The following is a 27373-nucleotide window of genomic DNA, read 5'->3' as shown; positions in this document are numbered from 1 at the left end:
ATTCAGATCTGATAAATCTGACAAATTGAGCTTGGTTGAAAAAAATAAATGCCTCAGATTCGTACAGCAAAATTGCGTGATGTGAAAATATTTGCATGAATTTTACATGGGCTGGATGTAAAGGCCTTTAGAGTCATTAGACTCTGGCAAGTGGACCAAGCAGTAAAGGCTTATAAGACAGTATATGAGGCTCTAGTCACCCAAGCTGAGGTTTTAAAGGTAACATCCAAAATGTAAAGCAGCATAATGCAGCCCAATAGAAGAATGTAACTGAGCTCCCAATAAAGCTGGAGACAGAAATGAAAGCGTTTGAGCATCAGACAGCATGAGCCTGTATGCTGAAGCAGGCAGCAGAGCAAAAATGATATGCAGAAAGAATGAAAGCAGATCAGGGGATCATTCAGGGGCTGACAGATGAACAGGATGTCCACCATCAGGAGCTGGAAAGGCTGAAAGCAAGACTTAAGGAGCTAACCTCGACCAATCAGTAATAGAACTTGAGCTGAAAAGTGAGGAAGAAGTCAGTCAGGCTCTTCAGAAAGAAACTGCTCAGCTGAAAGAAGAATCGAAAGAGCAGGAGGCCCTTGAAATTGTGCCAGACGCAAAAAATCTCAGACAAGAAGCCTCCAAGCATACTTCTAAAATCAATAAATTCATGTTTAAGAATGAACGGGAAGCTCGACCAGCTATCAAGACAAAGGCATGCCTTAGTGAGTGAGTGAAACTGGATATTTGCTTCTAAACGCGAAGTTTTTTAGAATACAAATTTGAATTGTCGGAGGTGATTGTCATCAAAATGGTAAAAAAGAGGGAAAAAATCCAAGAGAATATGATATCCTAGCACTAAAGTCTGATCCATCAAACAGATTCTCGCCTCTCTATTTCATTCAACCACAGTAAAGATGTAAGGGCTTCAGCAGCGACGCCTTTCCGGGGACCTCGGCCGTGGATTTGTTTGTTTGATGCGTTCTACTTTAAATTCAGTGGCCATGATCTTATCCACGCACCGATTATATGATTACTAAATCGAACAAGTTCATCAATTACTCTGAGGAATTTTAATGAATGTTGTGGAAGAGCATTAAAGAGCATCAAGCAATGGAAATACTTCATTATTCTTCCTATATCAGTTAATCATGGTTCAGTAATGATGGTGGGCGAGCATACTGTGTCGCAAAGAGATGTTAATATTTTACCATAAGGAAGTCATAGTCTTCCCCCTGCATGCAGTTGTTTCTCTGTTTTTCATCAAGACAATCAAGAAAATATTATTTTTAGCAAAGTTCAGAACTGACAGATATCTTAGGTTTCCTTTCCCTCCCATCCTTTTTGCTGTGTCGTCTCTTTTATTTATTACTCCTCTTCTTACCTTTGCTGGATGTCAAGGGAAAATATTGGCTTGAGATTTTTTTTATTTATTTTTTTTTAAGACAGACTCACATTCATCCCTCTCTTCTCCCCATATTCCCCCTTCTTCGTAACACCCCTCCAACTATACAGCCATAATTAAGATTATCATCACAGCTATCAAGCTGGTAATGACCTCAGCAACAGATGAATGTTAAATCAATAAGCACAGACCTTTGTCCATAATTAACTGGGCCTTTCTTATTCGTACAATAATAACTTCATTACAGTGGGAGACAACCAAAGTAATGGAGGTGTTATTCTATTAAATTATACAAGTAAAAGCATATGGGGTTTTCACAAACAGCAGATTGATCTTTAAATGGACAGATGAGGTTTAAGCTCATTTAGCTGAAACGATTCACCAACCTGAAGTGTCCTCAAGAAATCCTGAGGTTTCCTGTTGGTTATTTTAAGGGCTTAGAGCTGGCACTGACTATAATTTATTATAATCCTGTTTATTCTCCAGGTGGACGACGGCGGGTCCTCAGCCACTGTTAGGTCATCACTTACAATTTTGCAATCAGAGAGGGGTCACAGACTTTTTTCTTTGGACTTGTCACAGAGTGCCGCTGAGATCCACTTTTATCGCTGCGTAAGTGTAGCTGCTCAGTGGAGAGGAGACTAAAGCAAAGGGAAGAGAGACAGGTAGAGCAGGTTGTCTAGTAATCAGAAGGTTGGTAGTCCGATCCATCCTGAACATCGAAATATCCTTGGGGCAAGATAGCGAGCCCCCCCTGAGTTTCCCCTCATTCATGAAAAGCACTTGTGTGAATGAGGCTTTGAGTGCTAAAATTGAGTAGAAAAGCACTACAAAAGTACCAGTTTCCCTTTTTATTTGCCAGGATTAACTTGAAAATGCATTGCTTTGTGTAGATGGATTTATGGAACGATGATAACCAGCAAAGGCTGTAGGACTGAATTTCACCCCATGCTGCCCCAGGCTGAGCTGTGATGGGTTGTACATCTGTGACAGGAGCACCCTTAAGGACCGTGTACAGGACAAATTAAAAATATGACCTGTTGATGGCACGAGATTAAACATTTATGGGCTCATCAAAGTTATTACAAGTGAACCTGAGGGCAGCATCGATGTGTGAGCAAATATATTGGCAATCCAACCATCGGCTGGTAAAATATGTGAGCGAGTGGCCAGTTTGAAACTAAAGCAGCTGAGAAAACAAAGTCGAGAAGGCGTTTTGACTAAATTTGCATCTTGTGGTAAATATGAATCCTATCATAGAGGCATGCGACCGTCCATGATTCTTACATAAGATGTTTGGGACATGATTGTTCATCTTTGAGCTGCTACTTTTTTCTCACTCTATCCCTTGCACGCTTTTCAGTCACGCCAATCCCCTGCATGTCTTCTCTGCGTGCTTCCTCTTTTTCCTCCTGCCTGACGTCTTCATCTTCACCATCCTCTGTCCAGTATATCTCCTATCCCTCCTCTGCACACATCCAAACCGCCTCAGCTGTGCCTCTCTTAACTTTGTCTCCAAGCCGCTCAACCTGAGCTGTCCCTCGGATATACTCATTTCTAATCCTGTCCAATGATCCTCATTTGCTGTAAAGCAGGAGAACTGAGTGTCTAAATCCTGACTGTCTGACTTGATAGGAGCTCTTTCCTTTTCATGTACAGTGTTTTGCCAGGGGAAAACAACACACACAATCTGTACAAAGAAGGAGAAGAACATAAAATAAAGCCAGCAGAGAGGAGGCACGATAACATATTGACACAATTAGAGCAACTGAGCCAAGATAATAAAGTGAACTAATAGAGGTAATTGAATATTGTATCACCCTCAGTTATAATTTCACCTTCACTACCTACAATTACCGTCTACCTCTCAGCCATAGTATGAATTTGATGATTTGTCTTTGTTTCGGAGTTACTTAATCTCCTCCCTCCGGTATCCCTCCTCCTCCCCCCTTTTTCTATAATTTCCTCTCTTTCCCACTTCTTACTTTATTTAAAAAACCCATCTCTTCCTACTAGAGGAAGCTGAAACTCAGAATGAACTTAATTCCTACATATAAACACACATGGATGAACAATGCTCACACAAAGGGAATTCAAACAAGGGCAAACATGCATAAACATACAAGACTGAATCACTAAATGATGTGCCTCATACTGACTAGTTTATGTTGCTTTAAGGAGGCGACTTAAGAATATTTCTGCTGTTGTCAACATAAATAGAAAAGGACCATGCTGTTGGAAGTTTTAGCTGGATCTTAGCTCGAACCCCCAAAATATCCATTTAATAATGTTTTTTTTCCCCCTGTCACTGCTCTGTGTATGCATGCCATTTTTAACAGAGTACAGCTTAAGTGTTTACACAATAGTAGTGAGAAGATGCTAAGTGCTGGAACAGGTTGAGCACCTGAGCCCTGCTCAGATGGGATTAATTTTACCCACCTAATATTATCACAAGACCTCTGTGTATGCCGAAATATGGTAATACGCAGCAGAGTTTTTATTTTACAAATTACAGACACGGGAGATTCCAGCAGGATTTAGATCACAGACGACCTCTGCAATTATTGCAAATTACTAGAGGTACCCTGGTAATAGTCCTGTGTGAATAGGGATTTACACATAAATGAAAATAAACCATTTGGCTTACTGCGTTTTAGCATGGAAACTGCCACGATGTGTCTTCATTTACTGAAGATGTCATGTAAACTAAAAAAAAACCCAAAAATGGCGTCAGAGAAAAGTGTGAGATGGCTGAGTGACAAATGAAACAAGAAGAAGACAATGAGCCTATCGGGATCTGAGAGCAGAGATACAGTAGATTGACTGAGCTGTCGAGAGAGAGGTGATTGACAGGGAACAAGCAGAGAGGGAGACAAAATGAGAAACTGAAAGTAGGAAGCACTCAAAGGCGGAAAAAGGAAATTTAATTTCTTTTAAATCCATACAGGTTATTAAGGACCCTTTATCAAATCCTGCTTGAAGTTAAAAAAAGATCAGTGGACATCCCCAGAACTACTGCTACATCATTTTGCAGTATACTGTGGTCAACAGTAGGTACATTTTTTTCCTGAACACTCTAACTAGTTAGACTTTAATGCATAGCTCTTATCAGGACATTGTTAGCTAGCATAGTAGCTTCTTTAAATGTGCTCTACAAAATGAAAACCCGTGACCTTTACTGTGTGAGATACAGTAGTGGCCCCATCAGCCCTATCTCACAGAAAGCCTTTAAGGTTTCTATATTAGAACTCTGTTCATTTCCTGTCCGGGCAGCCTGCCTCAACATTAATAAAAACCTTGAAATGTAAATGTAGCAGCCCACACCTCCAAGCTTTTCTTTTTTCTTTTTTTTCCCCGCTAGTTTTTAAGTGCACCCAATGAAACTTTGAACACAAGTTCAAAGAGATCAGAATCTCGGGCTGGCAGGTTTGCAGGAGTCATCATACTCATTGACCCTATTTCTAATCTGGCAGGAAATAAAGTAAGTCATCCAACATGTCATTCTGTACACTTGTGTCAAATAAGACAAGATGCTGAAAAATCTGCAAATCTGGTTATTAGGGTTTGCCCTTTAATAAAGACAGGGTCTATATGTTAGCATGTTAGCATATTACTTGACTGATCTTACTGACAGGGAATTGGTTTTTCATGGAGGTCATTAGATAGAGATCTGGTCTCATGTATTAGAACAAATATCAGTGAAAATCTAACAGCATAATGTAAAAACGGTAAGGTTGTGGACACGAACAGTATCACTGTGCCCGAGTATTTATGGGACTCGATTCTTTTGAATTTTGTGACGAGTGAAGATGTTCGAAAACGACTCGAAGTTGCCCTGATTGAAAAGAAGATGAGGGAAGCGCACCTGCGGTGGTATGGACACGTCATGCGCAGTGAGGAGAATTCAGTGTCAAGAACAGCCCTGCGACTCCACCCTGGAGGTTGCCAACCGTGAGGAAGACAAAAGAAGCGGTGGATGGACGCAATCACCGAAGACATGTGCGCAGTGGATCTCGCCCCAGAGGACACTCAAAAATGGAGAAGACATGCAGTGGACCCCATAATGGGAAGACTCCAGGAAAGAAGAAGAATTCTTTATAATTTTAACCACTGTGTATTGTTAATGTTAATGATGGTTGATGCTTCAGTCCAAAATCAGCCATATTTATTCAACTGGGCCAAGATCAGGAGACAGTGAAGGCAAGAGTTATTGATTCATACTTCCTACTTTCACTGCATCAGGATAAAAATATTGGACCACAGGATTGGAGTGATGAAGCAGAATAACTGTATCTGTACTGTACCCCCCCCCCCCCCAACTAAATGGGTCAGGAGTTCAGATTTTTCCTTTAATATGTCATCCGTCCGTACTATGCAATAACTTCTAGTTCTCCCCCACACATACAGTCTCTCTGTCGTCCTCTGAAAGTTATCTCCCTGCTGCCCTCCCTTTATCGCCGACCTCAGCTGTCACATTATCAAAGGAATTGAAGAGAAATTGCATGTGTGTGTCTGAGAGGAGAAATGGTCTTTTGTCAGTATATGTCTAAGGGGGCTCTTTAACTTTTCAGCCCATTTTTAGGCTCGGATACGGCTGAGATTTTTTGACTTGTGCCAAACTCGAGGCTGATTTCAAAATAGATCTTGAACAGAAAAGAAAAAGAAACTCTCCTACAGTGGGCAACAAATTAGAATACTTATAATTTGGAACTTGCCTTTAATATACAAGAATATGTGTTGCAAACACAGCAATACTACTGTATATATTTTGAGGGTACACATTTGACACAGGTAAATAGACTCCGGTTTCTATTTGTCATACATCTGTGCATGAAAGCTAATTTTACTGGATTTAAATCAGAAACTAGATCTTATTTTCTTAGGATATGGGGTGAGCAACAAATAACATCTAATTTTCATGTATTAACATTTGCCAGTCACTCAAAACTTTAGCTGAGTGTTTAAAGTAAAGAATTAACCAACATTTTAGACATTTCCAACTCTTAGTGCACTGATTTTCTCCTTATTGTGGACATTGCTGCTTGGTTGCAAAGAGACTCACTCTGGAATAGGTCCTTCACAGGAAAATATGGGAAAAGGATTTTTTCCTGAGTCTTTCCCGTCTGTACAATCCAATCTGTTCTGATGGACAACATTGTGGCTATGTGGAGGTAGATGAGTCTCTTCTCCAACTGGATTGGCAGCTGCTTACAGTCACGATTTTCAATGCGGAGTACCATAATCTGCACAGATGCACAGTCCAGACTGTTTGAACTCATTCTCGGCACTGTGTAAGCTGTCAATGCCACAACGCGTCTGAGGACAACCTGCTAGTTTGGAAGAGAGCACTAAAAACTTCATTATAGCTGTTTTCACTTCACAATACATATGTGGTTGTCGTTTGCTTTTTCTAAACATAGCATCTTATTCAGAGTTTATTGCATTTTTTTAATTCTAATTATTTTAGTGTGAGTTTATTAATCTCGAATCCCCAAGTGTACATATTTCAGAATATATTGTACTTCAGTACTGAAGAAGAATCAGCAAAAATGTCAATGGATTCAGTATATCATGGGAACTGATTTGTTTTAGATAGAATAAATTAAATATGGATAAAATATAGGATAGAAAAACAGTAACTCCTGCACAAAATGGAAGGAAAACTATTTCGTGTGTGCGTGTGCGTGTGTGTGTGTGTACTTTTCTTTGAATGTTGTTCCCTCAGAGTTGTCTTCTTCACTTTTAATACTGAAGATTTAAGAGATAACTTAATCAAGAAAATGTAATTTTTATGGCACTGCTCCGGAGATACCAATGTCAGTCTGCCGTTCCATATGCTAACCACTGTCTATGGTTTGGCACAATATTTTGAAGAGTTCTCAGAAGATGATTTGTAATGGCTTTTGTGATCTACTGACTTTCCCTCAAGCACCACTAAAAGGTTGACTTTTTTTTTTTTCAAGGAAAAGGCCTCATGAATTTAACACCCTGATATTAGTAGTCCAGACACATAGCAAACACTTTACTTCCATAATGAATTCTTTTGATGACTGTTCATCATCACAGGTCCCAAAAGCCCAAAGTGTTGTCTTTGGTCAGTCAAAATTTCCCAAGGTATTGGCTCTGATTTAATTCAATTCAGTTCAATTTTATTTATATAGCACCAAATAACATCAACAGTCACCCCGATGTGTTTTATATAGTAAGATAATGCAGAGAAAACCTCCACAATCAGCGAATTTGGTGACAAATGGAAGGAAAAGCTCCCTTTTGACAGGAAGGAACCTCCTGCAGAACCAGGCTCAGGGAGGGATGACCATCTCCCTGCCCTAATTCCCAGGTGGGAATTAGGGCAGGGAGACAAGACAAGAGACACTGTGGATGAGAACCAGAGATTAATAATAATTAATGATTAAATTCAGAGTGGTGTATATAATTTTTTTTTTTTTTAAAGGTGATTGAAGAGTAAACACTTTTGTATCATGGGGAAACTCCAGCAGCCTAGACCTGTTGCAGTGCAACTAAGGGAGGTACTGTGACGTCTTTAAGATAATATGGGGCCTGAATTTTTAAGACATTGTAGGTGATGAGAAGGATTTTAAATTTGACTCTGGATTTAACAGGGAGAAATGAAGAGAAGCCAAAAAGGAGAAATATTCTCTTTCTAGTCCCTGTCAGTACTCTTGCTACAGTATTTTAGATCATCTGAAGGCTTTTCAGGGAGTTTTTATAGTCCAGCCTAGATGTAATAAATGCACAAAATCATTTTTCAGGATCACTCTGAAACAGATTCAATTCTGATGATCATTTATGACTGAAAACTGTAGAAAGTCCTTGCACTTGAGAAGCTGGTGCCAGTTAAGGGTTAATGTTTGACATGCCAGCTATTTATTCTGAATGGAAAGTTTATGCAGACAAATAGACTGGTCAGTGACCATTGGGTGAATGTGCATTCATTCACCGTTTGGCAGGTAGTTGCTTGAGGCTGCTGACTTTCCCTAGGTGACCATTCTTGTGATTGTTTTTCCTGGTAGCAGATTGCACCGGTCACCTGTAGACTGCATGGACAATGCTGACTGGAAGTTGGTGCCTTTAATGCAGCCTGCTCAAGACAATCAATTGCCAACTGGTTGGAGAAAAAACAAATTGTAGTGACTGACAGTTGCCAGGGTGTCACTGACCAGCCTGCAAGAATGGGTCCTACTACAAGTGAGCAATGTCTACCCAAGCCCACCAATGATAAGCCCTTTTAACCAAAACTGCTTGTTGATGTGTTGATTTGACTTACAAGCTACTGTTTTCTTTTAAAGCATATGGAGAAGTCATATACATGCATAAATTTCTAGGTAAGGCCAGATGTGACACTAATATGGTGATTAGTGTAATGCCGGGTCTTGCTGAATGCTCTGCCAAAATACCAGATTAGAACATAAACACAAGCAGGTATAGAAATATATAAAATGAGGCACATTCCATCATACTGTATACAGCCTGCACTCACACATCATCTGCAAACATAAACTCTGCATTACGCCCTCTTGCATTCAAGCTCTTTTGCTCATTCATACTCTCACGCATCAGTTCATTTTGTAATCCCTCTCTCATTTTCACGCTCACATTTTCTGCCTCTGTTTCTATTTCTCTCTGAAAAACTCAGCCACCCCTGCACGCACACATTCATAGCTTAGCTGCCACAGTGACTAATGAGAATATGTGACAGCGCTGGCGGTAAGTGAGACAGAGAGCAAGTGGAATCGAAGGACACCTGAATTTGTCATTGAGGAAATGAGGGGTTACAGGGTTCAGTGCTTTCAACTTCCTCCTGCCCGACCAATGGCTGATGAGTATTTAGAATAGAGTTACAGACAGGGAAGACCACATCTGAAAGACCTAGATATGAATGTGACCTCTGTCTTTTTTATATTCATTTATCTTTATCCAGTTTGCTTTCCTGCACATCGATCTCTGCCTTAATTCGGGCCTTCCCCTCTTTCTAGCTATTTCACCAGCTCGCTTTCCATCATCTCAGTCATTCCCTGCTTTTCCCTTCCCCTTTGGTATTCATTTACTGTCTCTTCACCATCAAGCACGCTTTGTTTGTCTCTCCATAGTCTATGTCCCTACGCTGTTATCATCTGTTCTACCCTTCGTCTTCCTATTTCCTCTACTCATCTACCCTTTTTTTCTTATCCACATGCTCATATTTCTCTGTCTATCCATTTCTCTGGCTCTTTTTCTCAGGTGGCAGAGCAGATTAGTGCTTAGTGAGACCATCCCATTACTGTAAGGTTACAGATTCAATCTCAGAGGCAGACAGTGTGCGCATCAACATCCATGAGTCCTGTCAAAATGTCCTTGAACAAAATGTTGAATATACACCTGCACAGTCATTTTACGTCGGCCTTGATAAAAGCTGACTGTCAAAATTGTAAAATTTTGCTTTTACTGCCCTTGACATTATTCGCATTGCATTCATTCTGTACTTTCTACTTCATCCATCATAAGGGCTGTTATTACACTAAACCAGTATTTCGGGCAGTATGGGTGGCTACGCATAGGCTTATGGTCTATTTCTGTTAAGTCTTTACATTTAAAGAGAAAAAAGGTCCTTTTAGAGCTCCAACCAGTCATACTTTGTCACTTCCTGTAAGTGGACCAATAATTTGGTCACGGGAACAGTATAAATATAGTGGTGAAAGAACTCAGTCCTAGTTTCCCAGAGTAAAAGTGCTTAAAAAATAAATAAAATGCCACTATCCAAAAGTATATAGTACCAGCTGGACGGCCCAACAGATTGTGAAAGCAGGACAAGGTGTCGCGTGTGTGCCATGGCGTCTGCTCCGCTGAAGTAAAGTCGGGACAGTCTTCTATTTATATTTTTTATTGCCTCACAGCAATAAGGTTCCTGGCTTGAACTTCCTGGTCAGCTGAGGCCTTTCTGTGTGGTGTTTGCATGCTTTCCCCATTATTTTTAAAGATATTAAGGTCCCATAAGTCCGCAAAGTTTCAGCCCAGATCATTTATTATTCAGTGACTGCATCCCCCTGGTTTTGCAGCTGTTACAGTGCCCTTTAAATCCAGCTGCTGCCCAAGCCCATTTCACAAAAGGGTCTATGAGTGCTTGACATTAAAAGCTAATGTTAGTAGTCCAGATGTTTTACTAGACATTTATAGGTTTTATGAACCTTAATATGAACCGTGTGTACTTTAGTCACTGTACATAAACAGTGTTATTGTGCGCCTGTAATACACACAGATCTGGACCTCGGTTACTATCTCCAGAATTTTTTCCACTCATTTCTTGATGCAACTTCTCACAAAACTTTAAATCATCCATCGATCTACATATGCAGGTGAAGTAGACCCCGGACAGGTCATCAGTCCATTACAGGACAACCACAGACAACCAGGCTGACAGTCCTTTCAGCTTATGGCCAATTTAGTATTGCTAATTAACCTTAGAATGTGGGAGGAATGAAATGTTCCAGATAAAAAAGGTTCAAACCCAAAGCCTTCTTGCTGTGAGGTAACTGTACGCCCCGCTGCAGCACAGTGCCTGAAATCAGGCCAGTAGTTTTTGACAAACCAGCAAATAAGCCAGAGGAGAGAACCTTAATATAGAGCCTGGGATTTGTCTTTCTGTGCATGCCTGCAGTAGTCTAAGGTGCCACTGAGATGTGATTTTCCTTCATAAGTGAGATTGCTTTCATTTAGAAGAAAAATTCTCCCTTATCATCTTATATCAAACAAATGAACAAATCTTCTTGTAAATGGAGAACAAAATGAGGTTTTGTCTTCTTTCTGCCAAGTGTCCTAGAAGACCATTTGCCACATCCTTCTTATCTGGCGTTCATAGGTTTATCTCTTGGAGAGAAAATATCTTTTTTTTTTTTTTTTAAGAGATGAAAGGCATCAATAGCAAAAGGCTTTGATTGTATGAAAGCTCCTTGGAAGCGTCTGTCAAGTGCTTAAAGTGCGAAGAAGCAGCTTGCAAGTATAATTTATAATTTATTTTCTTGATAATTATAAATAGATGCTTGTGAGTGGTTTGCATCTTTGCTTTGGGCAGTATTCCATCACATCAGAGGGGGCGCGTGATGGTGTGTACATGATCTCTGTATGTATCTATCGAGCCCAACGTTGGCATATGCTCCAAGGCCGCTGCTTTCATTAAATAAGCTTTCAGTTTGACTTGAGAAGAGTTTATTAATACGTTATATGCAAAACAGCTACACCAGAAACAAACAAACCAACTCAAAGAAAGAAGCACGATCAGGAATCATTTCATGAATTTCTCTGCGTGTGGCCCACTCTGTCAAACGGTGTCTTTCGTTGTGCAGCAAGTCCTCCTTCGAGCTTTAGGAAGATATTTGTTTTTGTCACAAATCAAAAGGTACTCTGTCTGAGATTACAGGGACAGCATAAGTTTTCCTTTGAAACTTGTCACATAGGCAAGGCCTCTCCCATCCTCACCGCATGCTCTAAACACAGGAGAGGACAAAAAATCCATAAAGTAGAATCATACTTTTTTGAGTTACAGAGATGTCAAACAGCTTCCTGCAGTCATTTGAAACATAAATTACTGGTTGGTATACATTAATATTTACGAATGTAAAGTGCATATATTAACATTCATGCAGTTGAACCTGTGTTTGCCTTTATGCTTGTTTGACTGTGTGCCTGCCGCCCTTCTGAGTCAATGAGTGGAGCTTTCTGGGGTAACCTCTAACACTCACCAGTCAATATTACAGCAATTACCACCAAAGCATAAAATATCAATATATGGCATTTTTTAGAGGTCGAACTAGAATTTTGTTGACCTGAGAACCCACACCGATATGAGCCGCCTGACGATGTTCGATCTAAAGTAAACTGTTAAGTAAGACTTTAATAGTCATTGATTTTTATAATGCAATCATTTGGAAAGAGTTAAAGGACTCCCAAACTGGCTTTGCCAATCAGCTTGTTACTACAAGTGATGGAATCCCTAGTTATGTGCATAAATTCTTGCTAAGTTTCAGTTTTTGCTATTTTTTCCGCCTCATGCTCTTTTGAAGGGGGTGAGGATCTGTTAAAATGTGAGGCCATGTCCACATGTAGCAACCTTTGGATGAGATTTTTAGCAGCTCACAGGGGAGTGGATCCAAATGCATGACATAGACCGGGATTAAAGCCCAATGAGCAAAGGCCATTAACAAGTGAGTCAAGCAAAGCAAATAATTATAGTAAACAGCAGGCTAAAGGTAGAAAAAATTTTTTTAAAAGTACAGAAAGTCATATGCAGGGAGATCAATAGTGACATGAGGGCAAAGAAGAAGAAAATGAAACCAAACCAAGAGGAGCACTGGGGAAGGCGACGCTGACATTAGGAATGGACAAGAAAAAAGCATGAAAACGGCTTGAAAGCTTGACAGCTAAGTTGTACAAAGACAATGTGGCAACTGGGAGGTGAACAGCTGGTGCAATGTATATCTACTGAGGGGGGTCATTAACTGAGTGAACACAGGTGTGACAGAAAATGAGTGGGGAACAGAACAAAGGATGGAAGCAAAACTAACAGGAGTGCCAGGAGACCAGGGATTAGAAAAGAGGAAGATGACAAAAAATGAGGGAAGATGACACAACCAGAAATGAACAGACCTGAAATCTAAAACCATGACAAGCATGCTTCAATGGGTTTCCTCACACCTCAGGGTTTCTGGGCTCCTAGGGTATGTGTGATAAATCCTTCTATGGCTTTATTAGGACTGAATGGGAGGAAAATAAAACAAAGGAACAATTTTCAGGGTTAGTGAGACTTGATTTTATTACAACAGAGATTAGCTCATTCATAATTAAGATGGAATACTTTTTGATGATCGAGCGTTCTGCGTTTGAAGTTTTTTCTAAAAGACCTATGCTTTTGTTTACTAGCTAAGGGTTAGTTTATAGTCTTTACAATGCACAGTTGATGATCAGAGGAGCTTTATAAATGTTTAATTGAATATGTGATATTTCTGATGAAACATGAGGTATTTTTAGTGATGTCAGTCAGCATGAAGATAAATAAATCAGCGGGAAGGAAAAAGCAAGAAGAGAAGGAATACGGATATCGTTTAAAAAGTTGCACTCATCCTACACTATTTCCATTTATAACCTTTTCTTTAATTTAGCATGGTGAGCTTTTTAATTTGACTCACCATGAGACTTCTAAAGTACGCTTATAATCATCTTTGAATACTTTTAAGTAGGAAACAAAACTGTGAGGCTTAACAGTGTGATTTAGATCACTTTGGAGCTGTAGGGTTTCATCATTTCGGAGACGGGCTCTTAACTGGTGCTGCTTAAAGAGGCTTGTTGTTAAACCACAAAATGTCAAATATTAAAAAAGGTGTATAAAGAAGGTAACAACAACTTTTTTTGTTCTTGAAAACCAAGACGACTGTCTTTGAACAGATGGAAATGTTAAAATTGGGGTCTATCCATAGATTCATGTTCTCTCTAAGCAGAGAAGATCAGACCTCGTCTTCCCTGTCCAACTCTACAAGCTTATCCAGGGGACACACCGAGACATTCCCAGGTCAGTCAAAAGATATCATTTCTCCACTTTGCCTTTCTTGAAAGATGCCCAGAACACCTCACGTGCCCTAGGAGGCATCCACTGGCATCTTAACTAGATGCCCAAATGAGGTGTAGCAGCGCTACTCTGAGCCCCTCCCAAATGACCGGACTCTTCACCCTGTCTCTAGGGGAGAGCCCCCTTCACAGGAAGCTTGTTTCTGCTGCTTGTATCTGCAGTGCTATTCTTTATGTCACCACCCACACCTCACGACTGCGGTGAGGTCAGGTCAGGAAGGTAGATTGGCCGGTAAATTGACAGCTTTGCTTTCACACAGCTCTCTCTTGACCAAAACAGATCAGTAAAACACCTGAGTTACAAATGATTTAACATGTGACTTCACTGACCTGAGAAGTGAATGTGTGTTGTGCACTCAGTGCTTTACTCAGTAACATTTATTGTGGCTTCAGCACGGAGGAAAAAGGATTAATACGCACCTGAGATAACGTCACTCAGTTCTAAAGGCTATCCTCCAACATTTATGCCATTACCCAAGTCTACGCTCCCTTCCTGATTAGGCAAAAGACTTGGACTAACCTTAAGTCTAAAAAGGAACAGCCTGGTCCCGTCATCTTCAGTTAGATAGAGAGAATCCCTGACAGGCCTTCAGGTTTACACAGACAAATACATGAGACACCTGAGGTCAACTGCAGTGTCAGGGCATCGCTTCCCAAAAAAGGCCACGCTGTATGTGACCTCATGAGATCTAACCAGATTGAGAGATCTGCTCTAAGCTGAAAAATCAATAAGAAGCTGTCACAATCGCTTGTCATTAGAACCTAGGAGGGGCTTGACTTGACATGATTGATTCTCACCAGACCAAGGTGGGGTTTGTTTGCGACTTGAAGATGAAACCTTGAGAAGTCTAGGTGACTTGGAACAGAAATACTTTACACCACAGCTCTCCAGCTGAGCTCGGGTCACTTCAAACAAGTCTGTGAAGAACTAAAATCAACTGCGGAGTTAATTTCACCATTATGGGGCTTTGTTAGAAGCCATGGTTATTGCCCTTGTTTCAGTACTAACAGGATTACTTCAAAAACACAGAAGAAACAACAAATTGCACTTAGAGAGGGCTTGTTCAATTAATAATAAGATCTTTTCTAAGTTTTCTGTCCACATTAATGTCCCTTAGCTATAAGAACATTAGCCATAGTCAAGAATCCACAGCAGAGGAAAGCAAGCATTGAAATTTTGGGGGTCGCTGTGGCTCAGGTGGTAGAGCAGGTCTACCGGCTCCTCCTGTCCATGTGTCAAAGTATCCTTGGGCAAGATACTGAACCCAGAGTTGCCCCCAATGTATCCGTCAGTGTGTGTGTGTGTGAATCTTAGATAAAAGTCTCTATATAAATGTGTGTGTGATTGATGTGATGAATGACATTTGTAGTAGTAGAGAGCTCAAGTTGAATAGAATGGTGCTGTATGAATACCACTCCATTCCCCAGTTAAAGCTAAAAACTTTGAAACAATAACACAAACATACATTCTTATCTCTTTCTCTTCTCTCTGAAGGGCAGCTCTTTGTCCTTGTGTGTTTCTATCATCAAAAAACCAGATCAAAATCGGCGCTTCAGGAGGTCCAATATAATTTCAGCTATTCACAAAGAGCCAGAGTGAAAGACAGTTCACATCTCAGTGTGTTGGCATTATCTGTTTATACAGAGAGACGTAAATATACAAGCACGCAGGCTAACCAGCACGATGGTTATCGCAAAGTGGGCTCTTTGTGTTAGCGGGTCCGTGGGACGGACAAACAGACCTGTGTAAATGATGCGTGTTGCGAAACTGCTGCTGCGGAATGAAGGTCACCGTTTTAGCATATCTTATTGTGCTGCATGAAACTGCAACGCGGCTGCATGAATAATGCATTCGGAGATGAAGTTGTCATGTTTGATGCCGCGGAGCTGAAGTGCAACTTATTATTTCAGGAGTTGATTGGCAGATGATAATGACGAGCGGTGTCGTGGATTGGCTGTTTGATGTCACGCGCTCCTTTGATGTTCTGCTGGGGGGAAAAAAAAGAAGCAGGATCAAACACAAACAAACACAAATGTGCACGAATTCATGACAAGAAAATGAAAGTTTGTCCGTGGCACTTGACTTTCTGAAGTTTGCTAAAGGAGCAATTATGCTGTCAATAATAGGTCAAACCTTCCTGTTAATGTAAAATTTGAAGGTTTTTTCCTCAACAGTATTCCTTCCAAAATCTTTCCCACTCACACCCTGACATCCTGAATTAAATGCTCCCAGACAAGGCGGCTAAAGAAGTGTGTGTTTACCTTGTCAACAAGAAAAACAAGCACAGTGCCTGCAGCAACTATTTAGGAGCACTAACGCTCTTGTCAGAGCTAGAGCAAGTGTTACTGCCTGCCTGACAAATGTACAAACATAATATTGAATGTAGCACTACAATATGCAACCACATAACAAATAATATCTCGACACAGTTAAAAATGCCCGTGTTAGCTCTTCTGTCTGTAGCATAGACTATCCAAACCTCATTTGGCAAAGCCGTCATTCACTGACAAAAGCAAGCATTATACTTCATGCACAGGGAGGGGAAGATGTAGCACGCAACCAAACCTCGTGTCTCGCATGTTGGAGGCGCCTGGGTTGATCCGCCCGCTCTCAAGTTGTAATCCTTGTTTGATTTCTGTCCTGGTTGAGCGTGGTTTAATTCTTTGTCAAATACCCCAAAACACGAATGAAAGGCAACTGCTGTGTTTGCAGTACAGCAAAGCAAAATGCATTGTTTAAATGAAGAAATCAGCCAAAATCATTAGAACTGTGATCTAATATTGTAAATGAACAGCAAGGTGTGGGGAAATTTGTTACCTTGCTGAGGAGCTGGAGATGATCAGCCTGTTGCTCCTCGCTCCATCATGTTCCAGCTCTACATAAAAGATTTATTAGCTGGTTTTCAATTTTTTTTTCAAAATGTTTTTGTTTCATTTTTTCTCTTTTATCTATTTTTAGATACATGATGAATGACTGAAGTAATCGCTGACGACAGTGATGAATACAGGTTTCATGCGGTCGCTTCAAAAATAAATGCCACCCTGTGCTCGGCTGAATACGGGGGCAATGTGAAATGTTCATTTTGCATCGGCAACAACATATCACAGCACTGAGATTTTGTAAAGAGAGCAAACAGTGAACAGTGGGGCTGTGAACTGCAAAATAAAATTATACTGAAGGCATGTCTCTTTTCCTGTGAGTCCCCCGGGGTGAAAATGGTGGACTCTGTCATTTAAAATTGAGACTACAATAGAATAAGAGGTGCAATTACTTAATTTGAGTACACTGAATTGCTCTTTTAGAAAAAAAAAGCTGATCACAAAACATGGTTTGATTTAATTACAGTTTTATTAAGATTAAAACTTGCAAATACATTTTTAATGGGAAGATTACATTTGCCTCAAATGAGGCTGTTTATGAAAAGTCAAGTGGTGAATTGTTTAAAATGGCAGCAGCATAGAACAGAAAAGCACAGATCCAGTCTACAGCTCAGGCTGACGGTGTGGGGGATATTTTAATGGCACTCTTTTGAACTCTTACAGTGAATTCACGGCCTCCACAGTCACCAGATCTCAGCCTAACAGAGAAGCTTTGGGTTGTGCTGGAATGGGAGATTTGCTTCCTGGATGTGCAGCTGACAAATCTGCAGCACCTGTGTGATGCAATCACATCAATATGGAGCAAAGTCGCTGAGGAAGGTTTTTGACATCTTGCTGAATCCATGCCACAAAGAATTAAGGCAGTTCTGAAGGCAGAAGGAGGTCCCACACAGCACTGACAAGGTGCACTTAATGAAGTGACCCTTGAGTATGTAGCAGTCTCTGTTCTTTTTGTTACTATTTTTTTTTTTATGTCTCACCTCAGCATCTTTTTCTTTTTTAATCAAAAGATCCTCAAAGTTGTCCTCTTTGTGAATCCTTGTTTTTCTTCCTCTCCCACGATCTAAAAGAAAAGATGTATTGTCAGGTTGTCAACATGACTTCTTATTATGGAGTTAAGTGAGTATAAAATTGACTTTGGGCCAGAATGTGACAACTCTCTGAAACCAATTGCAGTTTGAGTCTGCAGGGTTGCATTCACTGTGTGCGCGTGTGTCTGTGAGTGAGATATAGAAAGCATGCCTTTGCATATTCTTGTGTTTCATCATCGTGTCCGCTGCTAACGACATGAGAGCTAGTGTGAAAATCAGTAACAAATTTGTCTTTCAAGTTTCAGATCTAAAGGGCACAGGAGAGTATGTTGTTACCCTTTGGGTTTCTTACTAACGCGTGTGCGCCAACTACTTGATTACTTTACAAAACACTGTTGTTGTGCAGGGAGATGGTGTAGAGTGTAATCAGTTTTAAACAGCATTTAAACCCACGTTGTCCGTATTGTCACCGGGATACATGTCAGTTCTTCTATAAAGCTCACAATAACTGCCTTTTTGTTTTCTATGGATTTTAAACTATATTTATTGATCCACATGGACCTTTATAACAATATAGAAAGCCTATTGTGTCTAAATCAAGACCCATATTGTGTATATATCAGTTTTAATATCCCGTCAATTCCTGGATGGATTCCTGTTGTTTTTTCAATCCATCTTGCAGGATCTAGCCACTGCAAGTGTCCAAGCTCTTGTTAGAGAAGCTGTACCCCTCAGCGAGCTGTAGATCTGCCCCCGATGATGTGCATCAGCCGTGTGGTCAAGGCACTCCACGCAAAGTTCAATCAATTTGACCTTTGACCCTCTTTGCTGATGGCCTTTATAGGGGCAGCTTCTGAGTTTACACAAGCTGACAAGAGAGGGAAGAGGGAGGCTGAGGAGCATTATAACACCCCAGAAATCCACTCTCCTGTGTCCCCCGAGTACCAAAGGGGATTGTAAAAATATATATATTTTGTTTCCTGTCACAGCCAGCATGTTGTATAGGGTATTAATGTAGCTGAGAATTCAAGATTGAGGCTGTATAAGTTATGTGCTGAATCCTCTCTGTAGAAACAATGCAAAATTACATGCATACCCACACCACAACCGAGGCAGGTGATGTGCTGACAACCAACAATAAATGCAGAAAATCAACAGCTTGCACACCCATCTTTTGAGACATATATATATAAATATAAATGAAACTGCAGTACTCGGTTTTTGTGATGACTGGTCATCTGATAAAAACAACAGTTGATGTCACATGTGCTCTGGTGAAAAAGGTCAGTTGTTTTCAACTTTTGAAAGTGCTCTGCTCAGCCAAAAAAGCAGCTTGGTATAGAGCTTTTTTAAAGGGCAGCCACATTCTGAGCATCTGATTGTTTTTTATGTAAAAACCAGACACACACAAACACACACACACACACACAAATATGTTGCCGTCTGCTCTGTTCTGGAACACACAAACGAGATGGATTTCTGTATCAACTGAGAGAACGGGAAAAAGAGGGAGAGAGAATAACAGAGGTAAATAGGAAGGAGATGGGTAGAGACAGAGAAGTGAGAGATTTAAAGGAGTGAATAAAGAAAACTAAAAAGAACGCATGTGAGAGGAATAATGCAAGAGAAGTAAGGAGGAGGAGAAAGAGCTCCGAATAGCGTAACCGAATGAATGAGAACGAAGCGAATAGAGAGAGACAGAGAGGAGGCGAGATTGCAGATGTCATGTTGATGGATGGGCTGACATTTCCCCTACCCTCACTAATGCTATCTCACTGCTGACACTGCTACTGTACACTAACACGCAGGGACACGCATACACTCTTAAAGTTTTATCTTTATTGAATCCTAAACACACACTTTGACACGAGTGTGGTCCCCTGCTATCACCCAGTCATGGCCATGCTTTTAGCTTTTCCACTTTTATCGTCGTCACATTTGTTTTGCTTTCAAAGCAGAACCACACAAGTGTCATCTGTACCAGCAGATATCAGGGCATAATCCAACCAGTAAGGCTTTGGGATTGTGTCTCTACTTCACAACATCAAACCTACAGTGATCTGTTCACTACAGAAACTGGACTACAGCAAGTGAGTAATCAATCCTAACTCATATTTTCATTGGGATACCTAAAAGAAAAGTAGGTCTACAAGCCGATTTGGGAAACCAGCAACATGGATGTCTTGAAATATGGTCCAGCTTTCTATCAGCTGCTCCTTTCACTGTCCTTGTTTTCCAGGTAACATTTTAAAAGTAGAATGTGTGATCCAGTTTAATTGTAGAAGTTGCACTTTGTTGCTTTAAAACGATCTTCCTGCTACAGACAGTTTAGGGTAAAACATGAGGTGCATTATTGCAGCGATCTAAAGGGTTTCAGTATAGTCACTTCCTGTTTTGTTTTGAATGTACTTGTTTTATTACCTTCACTTCTACTTCCTCCCTTTGTTTCTGTTTTATGCCAATTTTCTGGCACAACTCTGTGCCGTCAGTTAATCACTCTCCCACTATACATAAAACCACGCTTCATATATCCCTCAGTCTGTCTCAGCACTTTTATGAATGTTCCAGCATTTTCCAGTATTTCAGTTATTCTCTCATATATGACCTTGTGCCATTGTTTAACTTCTGCTTTTAGACTGATCCCTTTGCCACAGGGACTGCCTACTCACGTATGACCCCAGTTATGATCTTTATTATTAAAATCATTATTATATACATATATATACATTAACAGTCTACAGTTGGTTCAGCAGTTCAAGTTATTTTCTTATCACCTTTAATGCAGAAAAGCACATTTAAAGTTTTAAATGTCTATTAAAAGAAAGATTAGACAAACTTATACAGAAAAAAATATACTTAATAAAGCTAACAAATAGTCAAAGCTGTGGAATTTATTTTTAATTGGAAGGCTTTATTGATTTGAGCCCATCTGTGCATAGTATAATAGCCTTACTGTATGTAATATAAACATTTATTTATAGTGGCAATAATGTATTTGGAGTTTCACTAATGAAGCAGTTCATTGATGTGGATCAGTTTCTTTAAATGTCATTTGGATGTGAGAACCAGAATTGAGTTTCAAATAACAAAGGGGACGTTTCGCTATAATGGCGTAAAGCTGAGTAATAAACCTTTAAACAGTTTCTCAGTTATATCATGGTAACAATGGTGGTGTTAGTATATTTTACACTATAGAGTCATCGTGACAGATGATGAGACCCATTAACAACCTCTCCACTGTAGCGATTGCCCAGTGCACTAAACATTTGATGTGCAAGCTGGGTATTAATCAAACAAATCAATTAAAGAACTCGCCTTTGACGTCAGCAACAGATCAAAGCTAATCTTACTAATACACAGCCAGTAGCTTTCAGCTTTCGCACACGCATAACTACTCACAGATGCTGTTGTCGGACTCGTTTCTTAAAGTGGCTAGCATTTTTAACGGATGTAACTCAACCATGAGGAAACTGAGGACTGTAAAAAATCAGGTGGAGAAACAAAAGCAGTCAAAGTTTTCGTTCAAAATGAGCTAATACATGTCAAACACACTGTGTTAGATTCTGGCCACACATTGGCTCATTAAACATGTTACAGAATGGAACTAAACTGTAACTAAACATACTGCAGGAAAAACCAAATTCTCCTTAGAAGGTAACTAGAATCAAATCACAGACTATACAGAGGGCAGCAGTTCATAACTTAGTTGCTTGCTAAATAATATTTTAATTTGGTCAACACCTTTTGGGGACATTCATAGTCATGCAGTACCTATCCTATTTAATTTTTTTTATTTAAAAGATGACAAGAACCCTAAACATTTACTTTTATCTTTAGTAAATGCTCAACAGGGGTATGAACTGGTGAAATGGGATAAAAAGTCACTCTCAGAGATGCATGTTTTCATACTTGTGCAGTCATATGAAAAAGAAAGTTTTCAGAAGACTGAATGCAGTTGTGTGAAAAAAACTAATTACAACCTTACTGCTTCCATGGGAATTACAAGAGTAAGTAGCAGTGGCTGCTAATCAAATGCACTTGATTAACTGATCGTCATCAAGTGTGAGCACTTCTATAAAAAGCAGACGTTTTGGCAGTTTGCTGACCTTGAGCATTCAGGTGTGTGATATAACACCGTGCCACAATCTACCCAGGAGAGGATGTCACAGCAGATTTACCCCCAAGATCTTAGAGAAGCAATTGTTGCCCATCAGTCTGGGAAGGGTTATCAGACCATTTTCAGACAATTTGAAGTTCATCATTCTAAAGTGAGGAAGATTATTCCGAAGTGGAAACCATTCAAGACAGTCGCCAATTTTTCCAGGAATGGGCGTTCCAGCAAATTCACTCCAAGGTCAGACCGTGCAATGCTCAGAGAAACTGCAAAAAACCCAAGAGCTATGACTCAGACTGTGCTGGTCTCCGTTAGCATGTTGAAGTTCATGACAGTACAATTAGAAAAAGACTCAACAATTATGGCTTGTTTGGAAAGGTTTCCCTTTGTTTAAAAAACAAAACAAAACCTCTCTCTTAAAAGAACATGGCAACACAGCTTAGGTTTGCAATGGTGCTTCTGAACAAACTGCAAGATTATCATCAAAAATACAACCAAGTGAAGTGTCAGCATGGTGGTGGGGTAGAGGACGATTCGGGCTTGTTTTGCAGCCACAGGACCGGGGCACATTACAGTCCGTGAGTTGACCACGAACTTCTCAATATATGGCTAATGTTTGACAGAATTATGCCTTGCAACAGGACAATGATCCCAACCAGAGCAACAAATAGTAAAAAGCACAGGGTTGCAATGACCCTGTCAAAGTCCAGACCTCAATCTGAATGAAAGGTGGCGGCAGTTTACGAGAGCAGCGCTTAAATGTACGCCCTTAAGCCTCAGTGAACTGAAACAATGTTATAAAGAACAGATTTAGCTGTAAAACGAATTGAAATAATAAAACAACTTCGAAGTCCTTTATTTTCTAGGCAATACTCTATGAAGTTTTTGGCTGTATTGATTTTTAGTTCAGCATCTGAGCACAGTTGCTAAGTAAAATTGACACCGACTCTGACATAGCTGACCACGTCATTAACAAAGGATCTCCCGAGCTCTAGAGTGATTAGCAGTCGTATTGCTATCATGAAATGAAAAACATGCTTCTCTGTTTGAGTTTTCAGAGTAAGGTAATGCAAGGTGAATTCAGGTAGGAATTGTATATTCCTGAAAATGTTCCATATAATGGTAAATTAATTTCTCTTTTTGTGCCTTTGAAGTGTAGGCTATGATCAAAGGCAGGGCTGCGAGCCGTATTTCTGCCATCATGAAGAATCCTCTTGACTCCACAAGCATTTATATATGTGTGTGTGTTTTTCACTTAAAAGAACAGTTTATGATATTCTGTGTTTAAATTCAACGAGCCCGGGGTGTACACAATTTATTTTTACACGATTTTCAGAAAATATTTAGCTGTGAATCTGAAAATGGACCTACACATATTTTCTAGAGATTGGAAAGTTGTTGTTTTTTCTTTGAGTTACAAGGTTTCAACTGATTATCTTTTCTATTATGTTGTTTCCCGTAAAAATAAAATGGGAACTGGCATGTGAGGCTCGGTGTCCCACGTTGTGTAAAATACAATAAATAGGATATGCCCAATTTATTTTAATCCCCAAACTGAACAGTCTTAGATGTTTTATTTTGTTAGAGAGTCATGGGAAGCAAATGAGCTTGAATTAGTCCCGTGGGTCATGTCATTGAAGGACGCTAAATCCATGTTGTCTTAATTAAAGCTCAGTGAATAGATGAAAATTAGCATTGCCCAAAGCCTCTGTGAACAACACCGCCGGGAAAATAAAGTTTTCCAGCTAATAATTATGGTGATTGTGCTTTTTAGTGTGAACAAGGCTTTCCACGGGTACAAAGCAAAACAAGCCATTACAACGCTCATCAAGGGAAAAGCCAAACTCTTGCTGGAGCCATCAGTCACTTCTAAATTAGGGACAGTTCACATCTCAAATGTAACTTATTAAACAAAAATCACAGATGAAAAAACAAGCTTCCTTACAAATATTGTACACTCATTCTTTTGCCATGGTGAGGCCTCTTTATGTTCAGGGTATAATTAGTATTAGTTATTCATCTGAACTGTGTGTAGCGGGAAAAACTTTTTTTTTGTAACCATTCATAAAAGACGCAAGTCTCATTTTCAGTCTTAGAATATAAAAGATTTGAATTGATACATTTTTTTGGTTTGTTTTGATGACAACTTATCAAGGCAGTGAGCTACTGAACAACACTGACAGTCTTTCTAAATTATAGATTTCTGTGTGATTACGGCGCCATGTACTACAAACACAACAAGTCCCAATAATGCATAGTTGGCCTAAAATGCTGCAGTCTCCTGATGAGAATTAAGAATATACAGCATATTAGTCCCATCTTAGATTAACTTTAGTGGCTCCACTTTGCAGTTTGGGATTGATTTTAAAGTGTTATTGATCACATAAGAAACAGTTTGGACTGGTGCCCAGCCAAAGCTCCCTTGGCAAACTGTTTCAGTCATTTCACGTTTAAGGCTGAAGACTAATGCCGACTTCACAGCAGATGATCCTTGAAGCACTTTAAGAGTTTGGGAGATTTTAACAACATTAGGACCGATATCTTTGGGGCGCCGTATGAAAGAAAGTGTAGGGAATCAATCAAAGAGGCTTATAAGGGCTGCAAAGCGTCCTATCTATCCTATAGTAATACTGTTTTGGTAAAACTTGATAACAAAAAAGTGATTTCAAATGGGTTATACTTCTGTTATATATTTCTAGAACGTGTATCTGAATGCTTCTTTAGATTTTTACTGGTCCCTTATCTGTATGTCTCCATAATGGAGGTAGTTGATCCAGAACATGAAAAGGATCACGGCTGGTGTCTGAGTTTCCCAGATCAGTCAGTTTTCTTGAAAATGCAAAATAATCCCAGTACTACTGATAGGAGAAAAAAAATGTATAGAGCATGTTATTGTTATTATTTTGTGTAGCAATTTTTATATATATATATATATATATATATATATATATATATATATATATATATATATATATATATATATATATATATATATGTATATAGATATAGATTTAGATAGATAGATATGATATATGGAGCAAAGCATCAAAAGCAGTACTTTTAGTGCTTGATTGAACTAATCATGTTCCTTTAATTACAGGAGATCCACTAATATAGATTTTCAAGACCAGCAATTGGGAATTCTGTAGTGGCCAATATTGACTGGGTGTGGGGGGGACAAATCAATACACCATACTATTACTACCGCCATACTAATGTGTGGTAATAGTGTATTAAGTATGGGGTGTAAAATATCAGTATTTTATCACATAAACTGCTAACTGCATTAAAGTTGAGCTTTTTCATAAAATGAAATATTACTGTCCTGGGATAACAGTAGCTGAAGATAGCAAAGCTTGCTTTACAATCAAATAAAACACCAACCAACACTGGACACACTTTGCTTGGCAAAACTTCCAATCTTGTCTTGTAACTTAATTCTAACTCAATTGAACTTGTTTTAGTTAAATTTATTTGTAGTTAAATACCTCATCACCTCAAGATAGTTCAGATTTTAAGAGATAAAAACTCTGCGTTTCCTTATGAATGAGTGTTGCCATCAGTGTCAGAAAATAACTGATTTTTAACAGGAAGGAAGCTCTGGCAGATTCGGGCTCAGGGAGGATAGCCATCTGCCTCGGCTCACTGGGGTGAGAGGAAAGAGAAGGCAAAAAACATAGAGAGGCAAAATATAACAATAAACAGTGTGTATGGTGGGGGGCACCAACTGCAGATAAAAAGCAATGCAGCTCAAGGGCCAGAGACAGAGGAAAAAGTGAGGGACACAAAGTCAGTGCCATGCAATACTGGCATACAAATGCATAGAAGGTAAAAGGGAGCAGAGTGGAATGGCTCATTGCATCATGTAGTGTAACAGGGTAACAAAAGGATGATTCAGGGTCACCTTAGCCTGCTCTACCTGCAAGCTTTGTCAAACATCAAAGTTTTAAGTCTTAATAGTAGGGTGTCTGCCTCCTAAACCCAAACTAGGAGCTGGTTCCACAGAAGAGGCGCTCAAAGCTCTGCCTCAAATTTTACTTTCACAACTTTAGTAACCTCAGGTAATACTGCACTCTGAAAGCATGCTGTGTCCACGCTATGATATGCTCTAAATCCAAAGTAAAACTCTTTTAAAAAAAACCCTCCCTGTGCAAATAGTCACATAATTGTTTTCCAACAACCCTTTTCAATGATTTTAGAAATAAAGTATAGATTGTTCTACCACTACAATTTCCTGGTTTTGCCCCTACATCCAGAATTCAGGCAGTCATTGACTGTGATTCTGGTACAGTTTATGTGAGTACCGTTTTTCTAAAGAAGGCTGTACAGTAGCTGTTTTGGCTTTTTCTAACCAGAATAGAATAGAAATCAAAAACATAAGTCTTTGTAAAGGCTGCTAAGAGTCATTGTTGATAATTCTTAAACCTCTTAGAAGTAGCCACACATGCACATGAAAAACTTTTTGACCTCTTTTAGCCCTGAGAAAGAGATTACTACATATTAATTTTAATTCCTTATTGCTTCATCACATATTTGAATGGGAATACGCTAAAAATAAAACAGACAATATGTTCATATTCAAGTCTTGAGCTGCCCCTAATTTCTCTATATTTTGATAGAAAAAAAGGCAAATTGGTGCAGTTATTTACTGTTTTGACTGTTTTGATGAGTTTAAAGTTATTATTTTTATCACCACTTTTATGTTAAGTAGTTTTCAGGACAGTTGAATTTCACACTACTTCAGTAATGTTGGAGTCCAGGATCGGGGGGCTTCCCTGTAGCCCCCCCTTTAAAAAGCATATAAATTTAATTGTCAAACTCCACTAAGGTAATCTAACAAAGAGGGAAAAAACCAACACATTACACAAAAAAGTTTCATTGTATTTTAAAATATAGCCAGTTTTTAAAAATAAATAAATATGTAAGGCTAGTGATATCTGTGACCTAAAAAATAAGAAGCTTTTGACAAAATTCTGATCAGATTCCTTGGCCAGGGTTCATGCATTTTTAAAATGGTCCTTCTTTCCAGCTCATCATTTAACAGTCTATTGCCTTTGATACTTTCTAAATTCACCACTTGCCAAATAGGCCAATGGCAAAACACTCTTTTCTAAACTCACTTGTTTTCAAAGATGCTCTCCACAGGCAATCATAATTTCACAGAAAGTCACACACATGCATTAGCGGGCACGCACGGGCACGCCACTTTTAAGAAAGTCACTCATAGCTGTCTAAAAAGAAAAAAAAAAACAAAAGCTTGAAAATCTTGCTGTGTTTTAACATATACTTTATACTTTCCTCTAACATTCACACTCATTCAGTGCGGGCTGTGTTAAGTATTGT

The 27373-nt window shown here is 39.4% G+C and overlaps 1 protein-coding gene across 4 annotated transcripts in view; it reads left to right on the top strand.

Moving 5' to 3' along the window:
* The window catches only part of LOC116329825 (leucine-rich repeat-containing protein 51-like), a 148249-nt gene that overhangs the window by 104634 nt on the left and 16242 nt on the right, over positions 1 to 27373 (top strand). The window contains exons 1-2 of one of the 4 annotated variants that reach the window (XM_039616808.1): positions 12984 to 13101; positions 13858 to 13949. The exons of the other annotated variants lie outside the window; for them this stretch is intronic. The gene's annotated coding sequence lies outside the window, so the exon portion shown is untranslated. Of the gene's footprint in view, positions 1 to 12983; positions 13102 to 13857; positions 13950 to 27373 lie in introns of those variants that run through there. 4 annotated transcript variants of the gene reach the window in all.

This window comes from Oreochromis aureus, linkage group 8 (genome assembly GCF_013358895.1).
Source record: "Oreochromis aureus strain Israel breed Guangdong linkage group 8, ZZ_aureus, whole genome shotgun sequence".
NCBI lineage: Eukaryota > Metazoa > Chordata > Actinopteri > Cichliformes > Cichlidae > Oreochromis > Oreochromis aureus.
The sequence above is the reverse complement of the archived record's forward strand: the minus strand, read 5'-3'. Positions and strand labels throughout refer to the sequence as shown.